Source organism: Carassius gibelio, chromosome B2 (genome assembly GCF_023724105.1).
Source record: "Carassius gibelio isolate Cgi1373 ecotype wild population from Czech Republic chromosome B2, carGib1.2-hapl.c, whole genome shotgun sequence".
Taxonomy (NCBI): Eukaryota; Metazoa; Chordata; class Actinopteri; order Cypriniformes; family Cyprinidae; genus Carassius; species Carassius gibelio.
Genome location: NC_068397.1, coordinates 30,905,229 through 30,916,598, shown reverse-complemented (window position 1 = coordinate 30,916,598; position 11,370 = coordinate 30,905,229). Strand labels below are relative to the sequence as shown.

At 35.9% G+C, this 11,370-nt stretch overlaps 2 long non-coding RNA genes across 2 annotated transcripts in view; one reads left to right on the top strand and one right to left on the bottom strand.

The window, feature by feature from the left end:
- Window positions 1-2,100: 2,100 nt before the first annotated feature.
- Window positions 2,101-9,083, bottom strand: LOC127951144 (uncharacterized). The gene is made up of 3 exons (XR_008152605.1): window positions 8,432-9,083; window positions 4,733-5,979; window positions 2,101-2,214 (listed from the first exon to the last, which is right to left on the bottom strand). It is a non-coding gene; the product is annotated as an uncharacterized LOC127951144 (long non-coding RNA).
- LOC127951145 (uncharacterized) overlaps window positions 6,246-11,370 on the top strand; it is a 24,918-nt gene continuing 19,793 nt past the window's right edge. Inside the window, exon 1 of the long non-coding RNA XR_008152606.1 lies at window positions 6,246-6,358. This is a non-coding gene — a long non-coding RNA (uncharacterized LOC127951145). The remainder of the gene's footprint in view (window positions 6,359-11,370) is intronic.

Here is an 11,370-nt window from a genome sequence, read left to right as displayed (position 1 = left end):
CCATTTGGCCGATTGGGGTGAGACTTTGTCAGAATGTCCCCTCGGGGAGCTCTACATTCTGGCCAAGTTTCAGCTCTCTAGACCTTACGGTTTGGTCTGCACGATCAGTTTTAGCGGAGAAAAATAATAATAATAAAAAAAATCCTTACAATTACAATAGGGTTTCAGCACTGCGTGCTTGAACCCCTAATAATAATAAAAATCCTAACAATTACAATAGGGTTTCAGCACTGCGTGCTTGAACCCCTAATTAAAGCTGCAAGCAGCATTTACCGGGGTTCAAGCACATTAAGGCCTCTGAGGTGGTCTGAGCCAACCTGGATGCATGGATGACATTTAAACACATCCAAAATGGAGAACAGGTTAACAGACAGACACACACACTGAAAGTAAATGATTAGACTAATATATGTATACTCTATAAGCATATGCACACACACACACACAGAAAGACACACATATACATGCACAAACATTTTGTTGCAGATATAGGTATTTGAAATAAGTGATAGGTGACAATAAACTTATTGCAAGTCTTCTCTTTTTAAGAGTTTAGATGTCATTTTCAGGTTAAACTGTAATCACAATGTGGCAAAATAGTAAAAAGTGATATATCTGTAAGAACAAAATGGAAAACATTGACTCAATGAGATTTAAAATGTTATAACAGTTACATTTTTAATGTTTTGGGATGAATTCATGAATCCTTTCAACAGTACTGTTCAACTTAACTGAATGAGCCCATTAGTGGTCTTTCACTGCCATCTACAGGTTATAAATTGCATTTACTCAAGCAACACTGTTTTTAAACATAACTGTTATAGTGTTTTTTTTTTTTTTTTGCCCAATCTCTCTTAAATTTTGCATGCTTGTTTAGAATGAAATTATGCATTATTTTACACAGTTTTGATAATTTGTGGGCTTTCTGTTTGTATTAATAGGCCTTTGTGTACACTATGCAAATAACATATTATAAAATTATTGATTTATAGTTGCCCAAATGCAATTGTTCAACATGTTTTTGATAATTATTGACCTTCAGAGTCTAGAGAATTGTACTTCAGTGGTTTTATTGATTTTCATCTTAAACTGTATCACAAGTATGCCAAAGTAACTTTTTTAAATAATCTTGAATATTTAATTAACAGCTTCATTGACAACATTGGTCCCAGAGGCAAAGTTGTTCAGAATGAGGAGATTTATCATATGATATGAAGATTTAGTGTTTTTGAGTGAATATATGAACATTTTCAAACAATTTGAGGCCATTTACCATATACATCTTGTGTTTTGAGACATTTTCTACTGTTATAGCGCCACCTATGGTCTGATCTCCATGAAACTTTGCATGCTTGTTAAGAGTCACCTGTTACATGATTTCCCTGAGTTTCATAAAGTTTTGAGTTTTCCTTTAGGTTTTATAGGCTTTGGGGTATGTTTGGCCACACCCCTTTTTCTAAATTACCCGGTTACAACTAACCAAAGGACAAAATTCAACATTTTTTTAATAATTATTGATCTAGAGAGTCCACAGAATATTACTGCAGTGGTTTGGTTCCGATCGGGCAAAAAACCTAGGACTAGTTCGCAAAAGTAGGTTTTTAACATTTTTGTGAATAACAATTGAACGATTTGATTGACAGCAATGGTTCTTGAGGCAAAGTTGTGCATTACGAGGAGATCTATCAAATGATATGCATATTGTGTTGATATGTGAAACACCACGTGATTACAGAGCCATAAAACTCGTTAGCGCCAACTAGTGGCCGATTTCTTTCAAAATTCTTACAGACCTTAAGGTTCATGAGTCGAACGTACCCAGCGAGTTTCGTTCCGATCAACATCCGTTAACCCTTTCAAATAGGTGCTTAAATTTGTTTGGCCAATGACGGCCATGTTTTTTGAGATATGCAAATGTCCTCATAGGTACTTGTGCCCCTTCAGACCAAGACACTGCATACCGATTTTCAAGTTGATCGAGCCAACGGTTGCCTAGTTATAGCAATTTATGTGTTTTTTCTATCTTATAGCGCCCCCAAGTGGCAGAGATGCGCAATTTTTTTGATTTGACCAAAGATTGAGCTCATACATATGTGTACCGAGTTTGGTGAAGATATCTCATTCCGTTCAAGAGTTATAGTCAAAATAGTATTTGGCTAACGTTAGCATAGACGCTTTTTGGCGTACTGTTTCGCGTAAGAATTGAAATTTCAACTTTTTTTTAATAATTATTGATATTGAGTGTCCAGGGAATATTTATGAAGTGGTTTGGTTCTGATTGGTTGAAAATCCTAGGACTAGTTCGCAAAAGTAGGTTTCGGATATAGCTCGATTTTGCGAGAAAACGGTGCGTCGTAGACCCCAAAAAGGCGCCGTGCACTTTTGTTCGGGCTAACCCAAGGATTGCAACAATGCCATGTTTTTGAGTCTACGGCTAACGGTATACGATTTACGGCCAAAAATGTCCAAAATTTTTGTTTTTTGCGCTGTAGCGCCCCCGTTAGGCCGATTGGGCTGAGACTTTGATAAGTTCTCCCCAAATTGAGCTCTACGATCTGTCCAAATTTCAGCTCTCTAGGCCTTACGGTTTGGGCTGCACGTTCAGTTTTACGGCGGAAGAATAATAATAATAATAATAATAATAATAATAATAATAATAAAAATCCTAACAAATACAATAGGGTTTCAGCACTGCGTGCTTGAACCCCTAATAATAAAAATCCTAACAATTACAATAGGGTTTCAGCACTGCGTGCTTGAACCCCTAATTAAAGCTGCAAGCAGCATTTACCGGGGTTCAAGCACATTAAGGCCTCTGAGGTGGTCTGAGCCAACCTGGATGCATGGATGACATTTAAACACATCCAAAATGGAGAACAGGTTAACAGACAGACACACACACTGAAAGTAAATGATTAGACTAATATATGTATACTCTATAAGCATATGCACACACACACACACAGAAAGACACACATATACATGCACAAACATTTTGTTGCAGATATAGGTATTTGAAATAAGTGATAGGTGACAATAAACTTATTGCAAGTCTTCTCTTTTTAAGAGTTTAGATATCATTTTCAGGTTAAACTGTAATCACAATGTGGCAAAATAGTAAAAACTGATATATCTGTAAGAACCAAATGGAAAACATTGACTCAATGAGATTTAAAATGTTATAACAGTTACATTTTTAATGTTTTGGGATGAATTCATGAATCCTTTCAACAGTACTGTTCAACTTAACTGAATGAGCCCATTAGTGGTCTTCCACTGCCATCTAGAGGTTATAAATTGCATTTACTCAAGCAACACTGTTTTTAAACATAACTGTTATAGTGTTTTTTTTTTTTTTTGCCCAATCTCTCTTAAATTTTGCATGCTTGTTTAGATTGAAATTATGCATTGTTTTACACAGTTTTGATAATGTGTGGGCTTTCTGTTTGTATTAATAGGCCTTTGTGTACACTATGAAATGAACATATTATAAAATTACTGGTTTATAGTTGTCCAAATGCAATTGTTCAACATGTTTTTGATAATTATTGACCTTCAGAGTCTACAGAATTGTACTTCAGTGGTTTTATTGATTTTCATCTTAAACCGTATCACAAGTATGCCAAAGTAACTTTATAAAATAATCTTGAATATTTAATTAACAGCTTTATTGACAACATTGGTCCCAGAGGCTAAGTTGTTCAGAATGAGGAGATCTATCATATGATATGAAGATTTTGTGTTTTTGAGTGAATATATGAGCATTTTCAAACAATTTGGGGCCCTTTACCATATAAATCTTGTGTTTTGAGACCTTTTCTACTGTTATAGCGCCACCTATGGTCTGATCTCCATGAAACTTTGCATGCTTATTAAGAGTCACCTGATACATGATTTCAGTGAGTTTCATAAAGTTTTGAGTTTTCGTTTAGGTTTTATAGGCTTTGGGGTATGTTTGGCCACACCCCTTTTTCTAAATTACCCCGTTACAGCTAACCAAAGGACAAAATTCAACATTTTTTAAATAATTATTGATCTAGAGAGTCCACAGAATATTACTGCAGTGGTTTGGTTCCGATCGGGCAAAAAACCTAGGACTAGTTCGCAAAAGTAGGTTTTTAACATATTTGTGAATAACAATTGAACGATTTGATTGACAGCAATGGTTCTTGAGGCAAAGTTGTGCATTACGAGGAGATCTATCAAATTATATGCATATTGTGTTGATATGTGAAACACCACGTGATTACAGAGCCATAAAACTCGTTAGCGCCAACTAGTGGCCGATTTCTTTCAAAATTCTTACAGACCTTAAGGTTCATGAGTCGAACGTACCCAGCGAGTTTCGTTCCGATCAACATCCGTTAACCCTTTCAAATAGGTGCTTAAATTTGTTTGGCCAATGGCGGCCATGTTTTTTGAGATATGCAAATGTCCTCATAGGTACTTGTGCCCCTTCAGACCAAGACACTGCATACCAATTTTCAAGTTGATCGAGCCAACGGTTGCCTAGTTATAGCAATTTATGTGTTTTTTCTATCTTATAGCGCCCCCAAGTGGCAGAGATGCGCAATTTTTTTGATTTGACCAAAGATTGAGCTCATACATATGTTTACCGAGTTTGGTGAAGATATCTCATTCCGTTCAAGAGTTATAGTCAAAATAGCATTTGGCTAACGTTAGCATAGACGCTTTTTGGCGTACTGTTTCGCGTAAGAATTGAAATTTCAACTTTTTTTTAATAATTATTGATATTGAGTGTCCAGGGAATATTTATGAAGTGGTTTGGTTCTGATTGGTTGAAAATCCTAGGACTAGTTCGCAAAAGTAGGTTTCGGATATAGCTCGATTTTGCGAGAAAACGGTGCGCCGTAGACCCCAAAAAGGCGCCGTGCACTTTTGTTCGGGCTAACCCAAGGATTGCAACAATGCCATGTTTTTGAGTCTACGGCTAACGGTATACGATTTACGGCCAAAAATGTCCAAAATTTTTGTTTTTTGTGCTGTAGCGCCCCCGTTAGGCCGATTGGGCTGAGACTTTGATAAGTTCTCCCCAAATTGAGCTCTACGATCTGTCCAAATTTCAGCTCTCTACGCCTTACGGTTTGGGCTGCACGTTCAGTTCTAGGGCAGAAGAATAATAATAATAATAATAATTAAAGCTGCAAGCAGCATTTTACCGGGGTTCAAGCACATTAAGGCCTCTGAGGTGGTCTCAGCCAACCTGGATGTACGGATGACAGTTAAACACATCCAAAATGGAGAACAGGCTGGCAGACAGACACAAACACTGAAATTAAATGATTAGACTAATATATTAATTCTCTATAAGCATGTGCACACACACACACACACACACACACACACACACACACACACACACACACAGACAAAGACACACATTTACATGCACACACATTTTGTTGCAGATATAGGTATTTGAAATAAGTGATGGGTGACAATAAACTTATTGTAAGTCTTCTCTTTTTAAGAGTTTAGATGTCATTTCTTAGGTTAAACTGTAATCATAATGTGGCAAAATTTTAAAAACTGATTTATCTGTATGAACAAAATGGAAAACATTGACTCAATGAGATTTAAAATGTTATAACAGTTCATTTTTTAATGTTCTGGCATGAATTCATGAATCCTTTCAACAGTACTGTTCAACTTTACTGAATGAGCCCATTAGTGGTCTTCCGCTGCCATCTAGTGGTTATAAATTGCATTTACTCAAACAACACTGTGTTTTTAAACATAACTGTTATAGTGTTATTTTTTTTTTGCCCAATCTCTCCTAAATTTTGCATGCTTGTTTAGAATGAAATTATGCATTATTTTACACAGTTTTGATAATTTGTGGGCTTTCTGTTTGTATTAATAGGCCTTTGTGTGCACTATGAAAAGAACATATCATAAAATGACTGGTTTATAGTTGCCCAAATGCAATTGTTCAACATGTTTTTGATAATTATTGACCTTCAGAGTCTAGAGAATTGTACTTCAGTGGTTTTATTGATTTTCATCTTAAACCGTATCACAAGTATGCCAAAGTAACTTTTTTAAATAATCTTGAATATTTAATTAACAGCTTTATTGACAACATTGGTCCCAGAGGCAAAGTTGTTCAGAATGAGGAGATCTATCATATGATATGAAGATTTAGTGTTTTTGAGTGAATATATGAGCATTTTCAAAAAATTTGAGGCCATTTACCATATAAATCTTGTGTTTTGAGACCTTTTCTACTGTTATAGCGCCACCTATGGTCTGATCTCCATGAAACTTTGCATGCTTGTTAAGAGTCATCTGTTACATGATTTCACGAAGGCTCATAAAGTTTTGAGTTTTCCTTTAGGTTTTATAGGCTTTGGGGTATGTTTGGCCACACCCCTTTTTCTAAATTACCCCGTTAGAGCTAATCAAAGGACAAAATTCAACATTTTTTTAATAATTATTGATCTAGAGAGTCCACAGAATATTACTGCAGTGGTTTGGTTCCGATCGGGCAAAAATCCTAGGACTAGTTCGCAAAAGTAGGTTTTTAACATATTTGTGAATAACAATTGAACGATTTGATTGACAGCAATGGTTCTTGAGGCAAAGTTGTGTATTACGAGGAGATCTATCAAATGATATGCATATTGTGTTGATATGTGAAACACCACGTGATTACAGAGCCATAAAACTCGTTAGCGCCAACTAGTGGCCGATTTCTTTCAAAATTCTTACAGACCTTAAGGTTCATGAGTCGAACGTACCCAGCGTGTTTCGTTCCGATCAACATCCGTTAACCCTTTCAAATAGGTGCTTAAAATTGTTTGGCCAATGGTGGCCATGTTTCTTGAGATATGCAAATGTCCTCATAGGTACTTGTGCCCCTTCAGACCAAGACACTGCATACCGATTTTCAAGTCGATCGAGCCAACGGTTGCCTAGTTAGAGCAATTTATGTGTTTTTTCTATCTTATAGCGCCCCCAAGTGGCAGAGATGCGCAATTTTTTTGATTTGACCAAAGATTGAGCTCATACATATGTTTACCGAGTTTGGTGAAGATATCTCATTCCGTTTAGGAGTTATAGTCAAAATAGCATTTGGCTAACGTTAGCATAGACGCTTTTTGGTGTACTGTTTCGCGTATGAATTGAAATTTCAACTTTTTTTTGATAATTATTGATATTGAGTGTCCAGGGAATATTTCTGAAGTGGTTTGGTTCTGATTGGTTGAAAATCCTAGGACTAGTTCGCAAAAGCAGGTTTCAGATATAGCTCGATTTTGCGAGAAAACGGTGCGTCGTAGACCCCAAAAAGGCGCCGTGCACTTTTGTTCGGGCTAACCCAAGGATTGCAACAATGCCATGTTTTTGAGTCTACGGCTAACGGTATACGATTTACGGCCAAAAATGTCCAAAATTTTTGCTTTTTGCGCTGTAGCGCCCCCGTTAGGCCGATTGGGCTGAGACTTTGATAAGTTCTCCCCAAATTGAGCTCTACGATCTGTCCAAATTTCAGCTCTCTAGGCCTTACGGTTTGGGCTGCACGTTCAGTTCTAGGGCAGAAGAATAATAATAATAATAATAATAATAATAATAATAATAATAAAAATCCTAACAAATACAATAGGGTTTCAGCACTGCGTGCTTGAACCCCTAATTAAAGCTGCAAGCAGCATTTTACCGGGGTTCAAGCATTTAAGGCATCTGAGGTGGTCAGAGCCAACCTGGATGTTTGGATGACATTTAAACACATCCAAAATGGAGAACAGGTTAACAGACAGACACACACACTGAAAGTAAATGATTAGACTAATATATGTATACTCTATAAGCATATGCACACACACACACACAAAGACACACATATACATGCACAAACATTTTGTTGCAGATATAGGTATTTGAAATAAGTGATAGGTGACATACAATTATTGCAAGTCTTCTCTTTTTCAGAGTTTAGATGTCATTTTCAGGTTAAACTGTAATCATAATGTGGCAAAATTGTAAAAACTGATACATCTGTATAAACAAAATGGAAAACATCAATTCAATGAGATTTAAAATGTTATAACAGTTCATTTATTAATGTTTTGGCATGAATTCATGAAAACAGTACTGTTCAACTAGCTGAATGAGCCCATTAGTGGTCTTCCGCTGCCATCTAGTGGTTATAAATTGCATTTACTCAAACAACACTGTGTTTTAAAACATAACTGTTATAGTGTTGTAATTTTTTTTTTGCCCAATCTCTCTTAAATTTTGCATGCTTGTTTAGAATGAAATCATGCATTATTTTACACAGTTTTGATAATTTGTGGGCTTTCTGTTTGTATAAATAGGCCTTTGTGTACACTATGCAAATAACATATTATAAAATTATTGGTTTATAGTTGCCCAAATGCAATTGTTCAACTTGTTTTTGATAATTATTGACCTTCAGAGTCTAGAGAATTGTACTTCAGTGGTTTTATTGATTTTCATCTTAAACCGTATCACAAGTATGCCAAAGTAACTTTTTTAAATAATCTTGAATATTTAATTAACAGCTTTATTGACAACATTGGTCCCAGAGGCAAAGTTGTTCAGAATGAGGAGATTTATCATATGATATGAAGATTTAGTGTTTTTGAGTGAATATATGAACATTTTCAAACAATTTGAGGCCATTTACCATATAAATCTTGTGTTTTGAGACCTTTTCTACTGTTATAGCGCCACCTATGGTCTGATCTCCATGAAACTTTGCATGCTTGTTAAGAGTCACCTGTTACATGATTTCACTGAGTTTCATAAAGTTTTGAGTTTTCCTTTAGGTTTTATAGGCTTTGGGGTATGTTTGGCCACACCCCTTTTTCTAAATTATCCCTTTACAGCTAACCAAAGGACAAAATTCAACATTTTTTTAATAATTATTGATCTAGAGAGTCCACAGAATATTACTGCAGTGGTTTGGTTCCGATCGGGCAAAAAACCTAGGACTAGTTCGCAAAAGTAGGTTTTTAACATATTTGTGAATAACAATTGAACGATTTGATTGACAGCAATGGTTCTTGAGGCAAAGTTGTGCATTATGAGGAGATCTATCAAATGATATGCATATTGTATTGATATGTGAAACACCACGTGATTACAGAGCCATAAAACTCGTTAGCGCCAACTAGTGGCCGATTTGTTTCAAAATTCTTACAGACCTTAAGGTTCATGAGTCGAACGTACCCAGCGAGTTTCGTTCCGATCAACATCCGTTAACCCTTTCAAATAGGTGCTTAAAATTGTTTGGCCAATGGCGGCCATGTTGTTTGAGATATGCAAATGTCCTCATAGGTACTTGTGCCCCTTCAGACCATGACACTGCATACCGATTTTCAAGTCGATCGAGCCAACGGTTGCCTAGTTATAGCAATTTATGTGTTTTTTCTATCTTATAGCGCCCCCAAGTGGCAGAGATGCGCAATTTTTTTGATTTGACCAAAGATTGAGCTCATACATATGTGTACCGAGTTTGGTGAAGATATCTCATTCCGTTCAAGAGTTATAGTCAAAATAGCATTTGGCTAACGTTAGCATAGACGCTTTTTGGCGTACTGTTTCGCGTAAGAATTGAAATTTCAACTTTTTTTTGATAATTATTGATATTGAGTGTCCAGGGAATATTTATGAAGTGGTTTGGTTCTGATTGGTTGAAAATCCTAGGACTAGTTCGCAAAAGTAGGTTTCGGATATAGCTCGATTTTGCGAGAAAACGGTGTGTCGTAGACCCCAAAAAGGCGCCGTGCACTTTTGTTCGGGCTAACCCAAGGATTGCAACAATGCCATGTTTTTGAGTCTACGGCTAACGGTATACGATTTACGGCCAAAAATGTCCAAAATTTTAGTTTTTTGCACTGTAGCGCCCCCGTTAGGCCGATTGGGTCGAGACTCAGTATCTGACAAGAAGGCCGGACTACTACAATCTGACCAAATTTCAGCTTTCTAGCCCTTACGGTTTAGGCTGCACGATCAGTTTGAGTGGAGAATAATAATAATAATAATAATAATAATAATAATAATAATAATAATAATTAAAGCTGCAAGCAGCATTTACCGGGGTTCAAGCACATGAAGGCCTCTGAGGTGGTCTGAGCCAACCTGGATGCATGGATGACAGTTAAACACATCCAAAATGGAGAACAGGCTAACAGACAGACACACACACTGAAAGTAAATGATTAGACTAATATATGTATACTCTATAAGCATATGCACACACACACACACACACACAGAAAGACACACATATACATGCACAAACATTTTGTTGCAGATATAGGTATTTGAAATAAGTGATAGGTGACAATAAACTTATTGCAAGTCTTCTCTTTTTAAGAGTTTAGATGTCATTTTCAGGTTAAACTGTAATCACAATGTGGCAAAATAGTAAAAACTGATATATCTGTAAGAACAAAATGGAAAACATTGACTCAATGAGATTTAAAATGTTATAACAGTTACATTTTTGATGTTTTGGGATGAATTCATGAGTCATTTCAACAGTACTGTTCAACTTAACTGAATGAGCCCATTAGTGGTCTTCCACTGCCATCTAGAGGTTATAAATTGCATTTACTCAAGCAACACTGTGTTTTTAAACATAACTGTTATAGTTTAGTTTTTTTTTTTTTTGCCCAATCTCTCTTAAATATTGCGTGCTTGTTTAGAATGAAATTATGCATTATTTTACACAGTTTTAATAATTTGTGGGCTTTCTGTTTGTATTAATAGGCCTTTGTGTACACTATGCAAATAACATATTATAAAATTACTGGTTTATAATTGTCCAAATGCAATTGTTCAACATGTTTTTGATAATTATTGACCTTCAGAGTCTAGAGAATTGTACTTCAGTGGTTTTATTGATTTTCATCTTAAACCCTATCACAAGTATGCCAAAGTATCTTTTTTAAATAATCTTGAACATTTAATTAACAGCTTTATTGACAACATTGGTCCCAGAGGCAAAGTTGTTCAGAATGAGGAGATTTATCATATGATATGAAGATTTAGTGTTTTTGAGTGAATATATGAGCATTTTCAAACAATTTGAGGCCATTTACCATATGAATCTTGTGTTTTGAGACCTGTTGTACTGTTATAGCGCCACCTATGCTTCGATCTCCATGAAACTTTGCATGCTTGTTAAGAGTCACCTGTTACATGTTCTCACTGAGTTTCATAAAGTTTTGAGTTTTCGTTTAGGTTTTATAGGCTTTGGGGTATGTTTGGCCACACCCCTTTTTCTAAATTATCCCTTTACAGCTAACCAAAGGACAAAATTCAACATTTTTTTAATAATTATTGATCTAGAGAGTCCACAGAATATTACTGCAGTGGTTT